Here is an 11,362-nt window from a genome sequence, read left to right as displayed (position 1 = left end):
TGGTAAATGGTAAATACATTGTAATTTATAATTTCACTGTTGAATTTTCCAACAAGTTTTATGTCTTCTTTAATTCTTGTATTTCCAATAGACTCAATGCCTTCCATAAATATATTTTGAAGGTTTATTAAACTATAATTTATATCTGATGAAATTTTCCCACTTTAAGTATATAATTCTTTGAGTATCACACAGTTGCAGAAATTCAAACATATAATGTCTTTTTACAAAAATCTAAGTTTAGAACATTTCCACCAATGTAAGAAGACATTCTGTGCCAATTACAGCCTTTCTTTCCTCTCACTCTCCTTTCTAGGTAACTGCTCATCTAAATTCTCCTGTGTAAATTTTTTCCTATTCTCCTCAGATCATATAAATTGATACCATACATGTGTATCTGATTTCCTCCACCAAACATAATACCTTTTAAAATATTTGGAAGTTAGTTTATTAATCTTAATGTTGATTAAATATTTCAAAAAAATCTTAAAATATGGTTCAAAAAACTTCAGTGCTACCAATTTTGATATGTGCAGTTTACACTAAGAATTTATGGAAATTTAATTATATAGATTATTTCATTTACATGTCCATACTCAAAATTTTTGATAACAAATTTGATTAAACTGTGCCAAGCAATGAGAATTAATAATATAAAATGAACAGAAATTAAACAAACAAATACTTTATAAATCACCATTATTATAAGTAAAAATCCCTTCTAATTCAAAAGAATTTGATGTCAGGTTTTCAGTTGTAAAATCTAAGTAGATATTGTAAATAGTGATAACCTATAATAAAAAAGCATTAATTCTTTTGAAATGGAATTGAATAGGATCGAATATTTTATTTTTAAAAATTTTATACACACACACACACACAAAATAATTGATAAAAATAAATTTTTTTAAAGACAAAAAGCAAAGAAGTGAGAGTTCCTTTCTTGTTTTACAGGGGGAAACTGAGGCACGGGAGGTGACGCTACTGAAGAATGTAACTGAGCCCAGAGCCCGGGTCTGTCCAGGCCTGGAGGCCTGACCTCTGTGAAGGGGTGCTGGAGAAGGCACAGGCCCTGGGTGTCTCGGTAGCAGCAGGCCGCCTACAGCCCTTACTAGGTGAGTGTAGGCGTGGTGGGAAATGCACGGCTTCCCTGTGCCTCCCGGACTGGCAGATCATTGCTGTCCCAGCAGTGATGGCAGCTGCTACCTCAGAAAATCACAATTCATGTTTTTAGATGGACACAGGGCCCCAGGGCAACTCAGCCTTTCATAAAGAGGAGGAAGCGAGGTGGCCAGACACCCTGGTTCACTTGTACCTGTCCCTGATGTGTTTTTCTTCTGTTTTTTATGTATTATTTTTATCTATGTGACTGCTTGCTTCCATGTTTGCTACCACATACACACATACAGTGTCTGAGGAAGCCAGAAAAACGGTGCCTTGTGAGAACCCGGGTCCTCTGCAAGAGCAGCCAGTACTCTTAACCGCTGAGCCAACATCCCCCCTGGAATGCTTCATAGTGTGACCCAACAAATGTTCCTTGGCTTAAATTGGTCCGAGTTGGAGTTCTGTCCCTTCCCCATGGCAGAACCCTGGCTAGCCCACCTGCTTTCTAGACTCTCCATAAGCTTCCCTAGCACTGTCTTCCAGGAGCCGCGTGGCACACCCATCCCCTCACTGACTCACAGGTTCCCCTGAAATCCCGGTTCTTCCTTCCCACACACCCTGCACAGGACAGAGGGTGTACAGGCATGCATGCACACACGCCCTTGTTCCCGGAAGGTGTCCATGGGTTTTGCTTGGCCCCACATCAGACCTTGTTACTAGCTCGATGACAGCTATCTGCTCTGCACAAGCAGCTGCACCCTAAGTCCAGATGCCTGAAGTTGGAGTCAGATCAACGTGCTTCCTGACACAGGCATCAGATCTAGGCACACAGTGTGTCTATGAGTGCTTGTGTGTGTTTGTATTGCCTGCATGTAGGTAAGGCCACCCATGTCTTGCAATGCCTGCAGAGGAAAGAACAGGTTGTTGGATACCCTGGAACTGGAATTTTGGACAGTTGTTAGCTGCCATGTGGGGTTCAAACCTGGGTCTTCTGCAAGGACATTCAGTGTTCTTAACTGCTGAGCCATCTCTCCAGCCCATGGATTGAATATTTTAGAAAGACAGTGTTGAAAATAGATATTGAGAGTCATGTAATTTGAAAATAGAGCAAGTTTGTTTGTTTTAGTTAAAAATATTGCTTACCACACACACATACACACACTAACAATCTATGAGCTGCTTCAGCTCTCAATTCAGAATTTTCCAATTTCATTGACTTTGATACAGGTGAAACTGGAGGCCTCTTCTTGGGGTTCTTAGTCTCATTAGGAAATAATGTAAAAATGGACTGAAATGAAAGCTTTAAGACGGTTTTATTAGAGTTTAAAAGAAAAACCCAACAAAGCAGGTGGGCTACAAATCTCAGCACCTGCCTGGAAGAGAATGGAGACTGCATTCCTCAGGGACCCTTACCAGTTTCCGGAAGTCTATGGATTTTTATATTGAAATACATATCTGAAGACTCAAAGCTAGTATTCACTTATGACAGAACATGTGATGTTTGTTTTTTTGGTCTGAGTTATTATTGCAGTACGAGGGTGTGGAGATATACTCTAGAACTCCGAATGTGCCTTATACTACTGAACACTTCTATAGCAAACAGGGACCAGAAAATTGTGTAAGGGTATCCTTATTCATTGTTATACTTAGTAATCCCTTTCAGGGAATGTATATTTCACCACACCATTATTTTGGGTTCTGAATATTCAGAGATTCCTTTCCTATATAAGGAATGCATCTACCCAGAAAAACAAATACTCTACTGAATTTTAAACTATTTTATTACCCCTGTACAGGACAAATTTTATGCTTTGTATTAGTGAGAAGTCTGCTGAGAAACTGAACAAATAAGATTAGACTGAAGTTCCAAACTAGGTGATGTATGGAAATATTGATGATGGATATGTAGATAGATGATAGATATGTAGGTAGATGGATACGTAGAGAGATGGATACGTAGATATGTAGATGGATATGCAGATGGATGGATATGTAGATAGATGTAGTAGATGAATATATAGAGAGATGGATATGTAGAAAGAAATACTGAGTGATATATATGTAGATAGATGATAAATATGTGGATAGATGCTAGGTAGATTATAGACAGTTACTATATAATAGTTTTCAAGATATTTTTACTAGAAATTGTTTTACATGATTATGGAAGCTGAGAAATCTCACAAAATGTTGTCTGCAAAGCTGGGGTTCCTGGAAAGATAGTGGAATAACAAATTCAGTTTTAATTTGAAGGCTTGGCCACTATGGAAGAGTTGAATTTTCAGTCTAAGCCTGAGAGTATGGGGAAATTTGGGATATACGAAGGGTTTAAGGCTCTAGATTGAAAGGGGTAGCAAAAACCCCTGATGGCAATGGAAGTCCTAACTCAAGATGAAACAACAAATTTGCATTCCCTCTCTTTATTATTTTTGGTGTCTCACCATATTAAATGATGACTGCTCACATTTGTGATGGCAGATGTAGGCCTTCACTGTTGTGATTCAAATTCAATCTCCAGAAAGACCCTCACAAATGCACTAAGATATAATGTTTTCAACTATATGTCATTTATTAGGGCAGGTGAATTGGTGGATAAAATTAACCATCACCTTGTCCTAACAGGCCACCTGCTGTTATACAATAGAGACAGGGAAAATGGTATTCTCTCAGAACACCTTTGTCTTACTTCATGGTAAGCAATTGATGATAGACTGAGCAGAGCCTTGTGAGCAGGGGTTCATAGAGCTCAATAACTAAGTTCAGCCACATCCCAAGAGAGAATTTACCTAGCAACCAAAATACTAGATAGTGGTTAAAAGAATATAAGAATGATGATGTGTCATTGTGACCATGAAACCTGTGGCTTGGATTAGAGTTGACTCATTATTTTTCTTCTTGTAGGTTTATTCAGGGGACGATACTGATTCAAGACTGAAGTGGATGTTTTCAGACCTCGCTGTGCTGGACAAACAGATCTAAGTCACGAATGTGGCCTGAAGTAAGTGCATTGCTATACTTCTTGCAACCTCCCTTTGTGAGTGAGAAAGTCTTTTCTCTGGTTGTTAGTCATGAGAGCTGCTAATATTGCTTACCTGAAACCCTTTATCGACATCCCATTCAGCACGTTTCCATTTCAGAGCTGTGAACATCCAAAGATTGGTCCATATCGCATATGGAAGTCTGGAAATTTCCTCAGGGGACGATAAGTCCGAGTGACCATACTAGATCTAGCGCTCTTGAGGTCTCCTTTGCAATCTTCAGTCTGAGTTCCACGCCTCTGTTTAGTCCTACAACTTTGGAGACCACATATGTGTGGATAAGAAGGGAACATCTTACTAAATGTTGGATCTATAAATATTCATCTTTGGAAATTCTCCAAGGAAACTGATCTATAGAACTATTCAAAGTATATGGAAGACATTCTGATCAGAACATCAATTAATATCAGCAAATTCTTGTACATGTTCCCTGTCTCACCAACTGCTCATGCTGACCTGCAGAAGTGTTCTGTGTCGAATCACTTAAGGTTTCTTCAATTAGTTGTTAGTCTGGCAGATACTGCTACAGAATCCACCATTTCCCTGAGCAAATTACCTGTCCATTTATAGCAGCAGCTCACAGAGCTGAAGTGTAATACTGACAAACCAATTTCTCAAATGAATTTGTAGAGACTTCTGCCAAAAGCAAGACAGAGGAAAAAAGAATATGGTTCTCATGAGAAAGAAATAGGTTTTCTGCTTTGACTGTTTATAAGAACGTCAGGTGAGAAATGAGTTGCTGTTGCAGGGAGAAGAGGTCTGTGTCATTTATCTAGTTTTCAAGCCAGTCAAGATATTTGAATAGTATTTAAAAAGACATTTGAGAAAATATTGATATTTCCTCCATTCTAGTCACTTTCCCAAAAGAAATAATATGTGATATGATACAGATTCTGATATATTCATCTCTAATGTTCAATTATAGCATTATTTTTGTCTGCATTCCGTATTCTGGTTGCATTGGTGTCCATTTCCTCTTATGATTACCGAGTTCACTTTCTGTGATTTTCACTTATCTTTATCTTAATTGCTTTCAATATACATGTAGTTGTATTTCATTTTATTTTTTGTTGTGTCCATGTAAACTCGAGTCAAACAAAATCCCAGCAAAGACTTGGGGAAGTGGGTAAGAAATCCCAGTGCTACCTGAACTACTTAAAACTGATGACTGCTTGGAAGGGGAGAGTCTGTCTCATTGAAGATGAGACTTAAGTTTACCAGGATTCAGTGGATGAACCCATATCAAAGGGCATTTGATGACACAAGCCCTACTCTGTAAGTGGTATATATATATATATATATATATACCTGCAGTAAAATTATTCATAGACATAAAATAAAAATGAACAAATATTTATAAGATTAGCCCCCAACTGAAAATTAGCACACTGATACACAGAAGGCAGTAAGATAAGCTGTTCGTGGTGGTTTGCTTCCCGTCTCTGATTTCTGCATGTTCACAACCACGTCCCATGCTTATCTATATATCTATATGTCTATCCATCATCAATCTATCTTTACATAGAGAGCAGAAATTTTGTATAGTGTTCAAAAGTAGGGTGCAGATGCTGGAGGGGATCAGAACATGACCAAAATATATACCATGAAATTCACAAAAATTTTTGAAAAAGAAAATATCAGCTAAATGCAGCACTAATGACAATTGCACACAGGCTTGAGGGAGTAAAGCGGGAAGTTTATTTTTCATACTTGTCTTTAATGTATTCTCCTTTTATGTTTTCTTTTTGCATTTATTAATAGCTGTTTCAAGTTAAAATGAATATCCAACAGGGAGTTTGTTTGGAATACCATTAATCTCTAAATAGCTTAGCATGAGGTAATATCTTTATAATCTTCAATCCTCTCATTCTAGAAATACCTTGATCTTCTTTGTAAATTTGTCAGGAAATATTTCTGTGTTGACAACTTGAATGCATATATTTTATATTATAATCATTTCAAATACAGTGTGATTCTTGCTTTTTATTGTGGGTTGAATCTCTTGTCATAATTTCCTTGCTGGTGAATCATTCTCAATAAGTACAGTGTCACAAAGGATAATTATCACAGCAAACTCCAAGGAATCAAGATTTTACTCCGAAACCAAATTTTGATGATGTTAAGAGGAAAAAGAAAGCAAAAAGATGGCAAGTAGTCTAAGTGTCTCTGTCGAAGGATTATTAGTCAGATGTTCCTCACTCACTTGAGGAAACATTTTGGAGTTATTCAGTTAATTAAGTACTTTGAGTTACAAAGCAACAAACTTCAACATTACATGGGCCTAATCTAGTAGTTTATTTCTATAGCAAGCTATTGAGTTACAAATAATTAATAAGTGAGTACCAGTCAATCACAGGCAGAGAAACAAGGTACAGGGGTACAGGTAGTCAATAAGTATTTTTTTTTCTATTTTTCTTCTGTTTTAGGTCTCTGAAAGCTCACTTCTATTGGTGCTTTGGAACTATCCGAAACCGACTAGATCTGACGTTTAGTGATTCTGAGCACTACTTAATTACGATTCACACTTCCCTCATATCCACTCAGTAAGTCAGATTTGCAGATGTTTTGTTTTTGACAGAGTTACAAATACACACTAACTGTGACTTATAAAAGATTTAGGACATACTGAGGTTGGGTCTCCTTAGATTATGCCTGCAGTTTCCAAACAGCTGTATCCTATGGATGTACACAATCCTGTTTTATTTATAATAAGCAACCAAATGGATTATGTCCCATGAAACTAATTTTATATAAGCACTGTCTTAAGTACCTGACAGTAGTTATCCTACATGCAAAATTTAAAAGTTTTTCTTGTAAAGGAGTGTGTGTATGTGTTTAGTTGAATATTTAATAATGTTTTCATGATGTAGAAAATAATCTCACAAATATCCATTAAAGAAGGAAGATTATGTGGTCAGGTCCAGTGCTACATTTAAATATATTGTTTATATAAATTTGAAAGCTGATTAATAATTTTGAGGAGTGATACCTATCAGTCTTAATATCTATTATGGTGGGGCTGGAGAGATGACTCAGCAGTTAAGAACACTGACTGTTCTCGCAGAAGACCTGGGTTCAAATCCCAGCACCCACATGGCAGCTAACAACTGTCCCTAACTCCAATTCCAGGGGATCCAACAGCCTCTTCTGTCCTCCACAGGTATTGCATGCCACGGGTGCACTTACTTACATGTAGGCAGGCATAACACTCATACACATGAAATAAAAATAATAAAAATTTAAAAACATGGTTTTCTTTTATATTATAATTTATTTTTTTATTAATTCCTTGGGTACTTGATACAATGTATTCTTTTATTTTCCCCTCACCCATCTCCTCCTAGATATACCCTCAACTGTATACACACCCAGTTTAAAGTTCATTTTTTTCCCCTGTTGTGTCCAACATGTCTCACCAAAATATTTGTGGGTTGGAGCCAGTCCTGGATTGTTGTCAACAGACACTTAAAGGAAACTGACTTTTGTATTATTAATTTTAATCCATTACAAATTTTTTTCTACAAAACAATATATCTGAATGGCAATAATCCATCAGCAACACAAGCAGCATCATTTTAATGATGATTAGAATACCTGAGAATAACACCTGAAAAGTATTGTTAGTGTAAAGAAGGCTCTTCTTTCAGGCCTGGGAAATAAAGTTCTACAATTTAAACAGTCCTACATCAAAACAAATCTAGACCGAAGCTCACTATATGCTTTGTGGTTACCTTAGTTAATGCTACAGAGATCAAGTCAGAAGCATGCCTTATTTTGTTCTCTTGACTGTATTCCTCAGTGCCAGTAGTTTTGGGTATTGTGAAATTTATATCTAGAAGTTCATATGTCTGAATGAGTTTTATAAATCAGGTAAGAATATTAAATGTACATAATCAGTGTTTTGTTACATTAATACAATTAATTCCTCTAATAACAACATGCTAGTACTATTTTATTTATTCTGGCATATTTTAAGGGATATTTTCAATATTTGTGGTACTATTGATTTTCAACTTCATTATTCAGTCTACTATACTTAAAACATTTATCTTTTTATTAACGAAATAGAAATGGCACCAGGTCTACATAACTTAATTGCTTTGTACTTCTGTGAACTATTATCAGAATTCTTTAAAAAAAATTCTGACATGGGTACAGCTACCTACATGCAGGTAATACACGCATACACATAAAATAAAAAATTTAAATTTAAATTTAAAAAATCCTAATCCTTTCTATCTATGATGTGTTACTTTCTTTACCTTCTTAGATGATGAAATTCAATCTTGACATCTTGTTTAATAATATAAATTTACATTTCTAAAGACTTTTCCAGTCAGCATGAAGCTGTTGCTACTAAGAAAACACGAGCATTTCTTACCCAGTTTTCATGGTATAAAATCAGAAAAGAATCTCATAACTCATTTTCATCTGATTAATCATGAAATCAATCACTACATCCAAATGTGATGGATTATATACAATGTCAGCACTCAGGAAGCCAGCAGACTGCTGTGAGTTCAAGTCTAGTCTGTTGTACATAGTGAGTTCTAGGCCAGCCTAGGCTGCAACGTGAAAACCTATCAGAACAGAAATGAAACAGGCCACAACAAAACAAAACAAACTGCCCCTGTTATATGTTATGTGTACACTTATCACTCTCTACATCGATATATACCTCTTTTGAAATGCTTGAAAGTAGCAACATTTTAATTTTTCAGATTTTGTAATATCACAAAATTTTCAGTTTTTCTTTGTTCTTAAGAAAATATTAGATGGCAGAAATTATCAGAAATGAACACTTCATAAATTTTAAAGTGCATAGCATCTGAAACAGTCTACCCTTCACGCCACAGAGAGAGACCATCTCTGTTCAGCAGCTCTTGGAATTATTAGACCGTTGTGGCATTACATTGCTCTTGATAAAATACCCTAAATTAATGTATTATTTCATAAAATTATTGACTTTGGCAATTGAAATATGGGAAATAAAAACTAAAAAATGCTTTTATTAGGAAATAAAGTGAATTGATATAATTTTATAAATGATCCTACAAGTGTGTATTTAATAAATGTCACAAATCATATAGCCACTTTTAGAACATGCTGTTCCTGGAACTAAATATGCATATTTAAATACAAATGATCTTTAGGTCTCATAAATAAAAAGTGATACTGTATATGGCATTGTAAAAGCCACCTTCATGATACCCTTTTGATCTTAGATAAGTTGTAAACTGCGTGGTGGTCTGATTTCATTATTGCTTCTGCTTTGTAAACTAGCGACTTAACTGGCTTTACCAAGTGCAGATTGATCATTATGTTCAAAGACAATTACTTGACTCCCGCTTCCCTCTCTTCTGTTCTTATAATACTGTTAGTTTTATTTTTTCAATCCTCTTGTGTAAAAATCTGTAGTTAATATTCAAATCATCTTGCTTTATAATCAGTGTTTCTGAAAGATTGCTACTTATGTCCGCTGTGGACCCTATAAGTCCTGAAAAAAAAAAAAAAAACAAAACAAAACAAAAAACACCATGCCAATCTAATTATTCCTTGCCCTCAGCCTCATATCATGGTGAAATCATATGCCTATCATTACTTGTGCAACCAATGACGGATAACTGATTTTGTTGTTAGTACATAACACTTAGATGGACACAGGTATGCATTTGCATGCACACATACTAATGTAAATACTTAAGAACATTTGTGTTGTATTAAGCTCTAGTAGCTTGCTAGGCTTACAGGTTCTTTGGGAACTTCTCTGTTGCATTAAGCAGTCCTTCTGAGGCACTCTATCCTTATACTTTTTCCTCTCAATAATTGCAAGACTGATAGCTCTGTAATGAGTGCAAGATGCTTCATATTATTTAAAATATCATCTCAGGGAAATATGTCCTGTTCAAAATCCTCTGTGTCCTGTGTAAGCCATTAATTAGCTGCTTCTTAAAGGGCTATCAAAATTAGGAGTCAACAGTAGAAGGGTATTAACAGGAAATGTGTAGACTGGGGAATTTGGAAATCAGGTTTTTTACAGTGAACGTTGTTATATAAAGCTTAGCAGTCTTATTAAAAAGTGTTTGGTGACAGCCTGCAACTTAGCAAACATAGAAGCGACTTGTAGAAGGTGTGACTCAAATATAAACATAACCCACATAGTGTTTATGTGTTCTTGATTTGAAAGGGTAAAATAAGAAAAAAAATGGGCCTCTACTTTGGAATAAACTTGTAACAATGTCTCTCTCTAAACCTTTAGAGTCTATAGTGTGGATTATTGACTTCACTATTTTAAATTATGTTATAAAGCAATGTGGTATTATTTAATAGCCAAGGCAGAACCTGTTTTATAAATTTTCATATGTAAGCTGATGGAATCCATATGTTAGCCTTCACATTTTCCAAAGAAAGCAAAATACAAATGAAAAAAAGCAACATGATAAATCCAAAATACTTTATACAAAGGAAAAACATACTTAAGAGGTAGGAAGACAAATTATTAGTTAGGAAAAGCTAAGAGGCTAACTCTGCTCATAACAGATATCCTGCAAGTCACCAGTCCTAGCACCATAGTTACAGAAAAGGAAACAGCACTTGGGCTAGAAGGGAAAAAGAAGTCACACTTGGCATCAATGGGTTCTATCATCTCGGAGAGTATGCATCTTGCAAGCTGATAATAAAAGGTGCAATTTCAAGGAGATAAAAATTCAGGTTTAAAGTTGAAGTTCTTCTCTGTCTTCAAATTCTTATCACTCTGAAAGTAAAACCTGAGTTTTTAAAGCCTTATATGGAATGCCTACATCATTAAAATTATTTTATGTAAGTCAGTGATATTTCAAATGTCAAAGTGGAAATTTTACCTTGGATATAATAGATTCAGTTAGGTACACAGCTTATGAATGAATTACTCATGAATTGATATCAATGTTACAATGAACTCACTTAACTCTCAGCACTTACTGATGTCAACGGAGATGTAGGTTGAAACAATAACCATTCCAGATGGTGGATACATTAATTTGCAATTTTGTATGCTTTCTGAGAATATAAAACAACTTTAATCCATTCAGAGTTAATAAAATAAATTACCAGAATGACTAAAATATCTAGAGAATTTTACTTTTAACTTCCTGTTAAAATATAGAAAAAAAAATCTAAAATCTAAATGCTCACTTGTTTGTATCTTTTTATGTAAAAATGATGTTGTATGCACCATACAA

Source organism: Nannospalax galili, unplaced genomic scaffold (genome assembly GCF_000622305.1).
Source record: "Nannospalax galili isolate Female #2095 unplaced genomic scaffold, S.galili_v1.0 scaffold873, whole genome shotgun sequence".
Classification (NCBI taxonomy): domain Eukaryota; kingdom Metazoa; phylum Chordata; class Mammalia; order Rodentia; family Spalacidae; genus Nannospalax; species Nannospalax galili.
Note: the sequence above shows the minus strand (reverse complement) of the source record.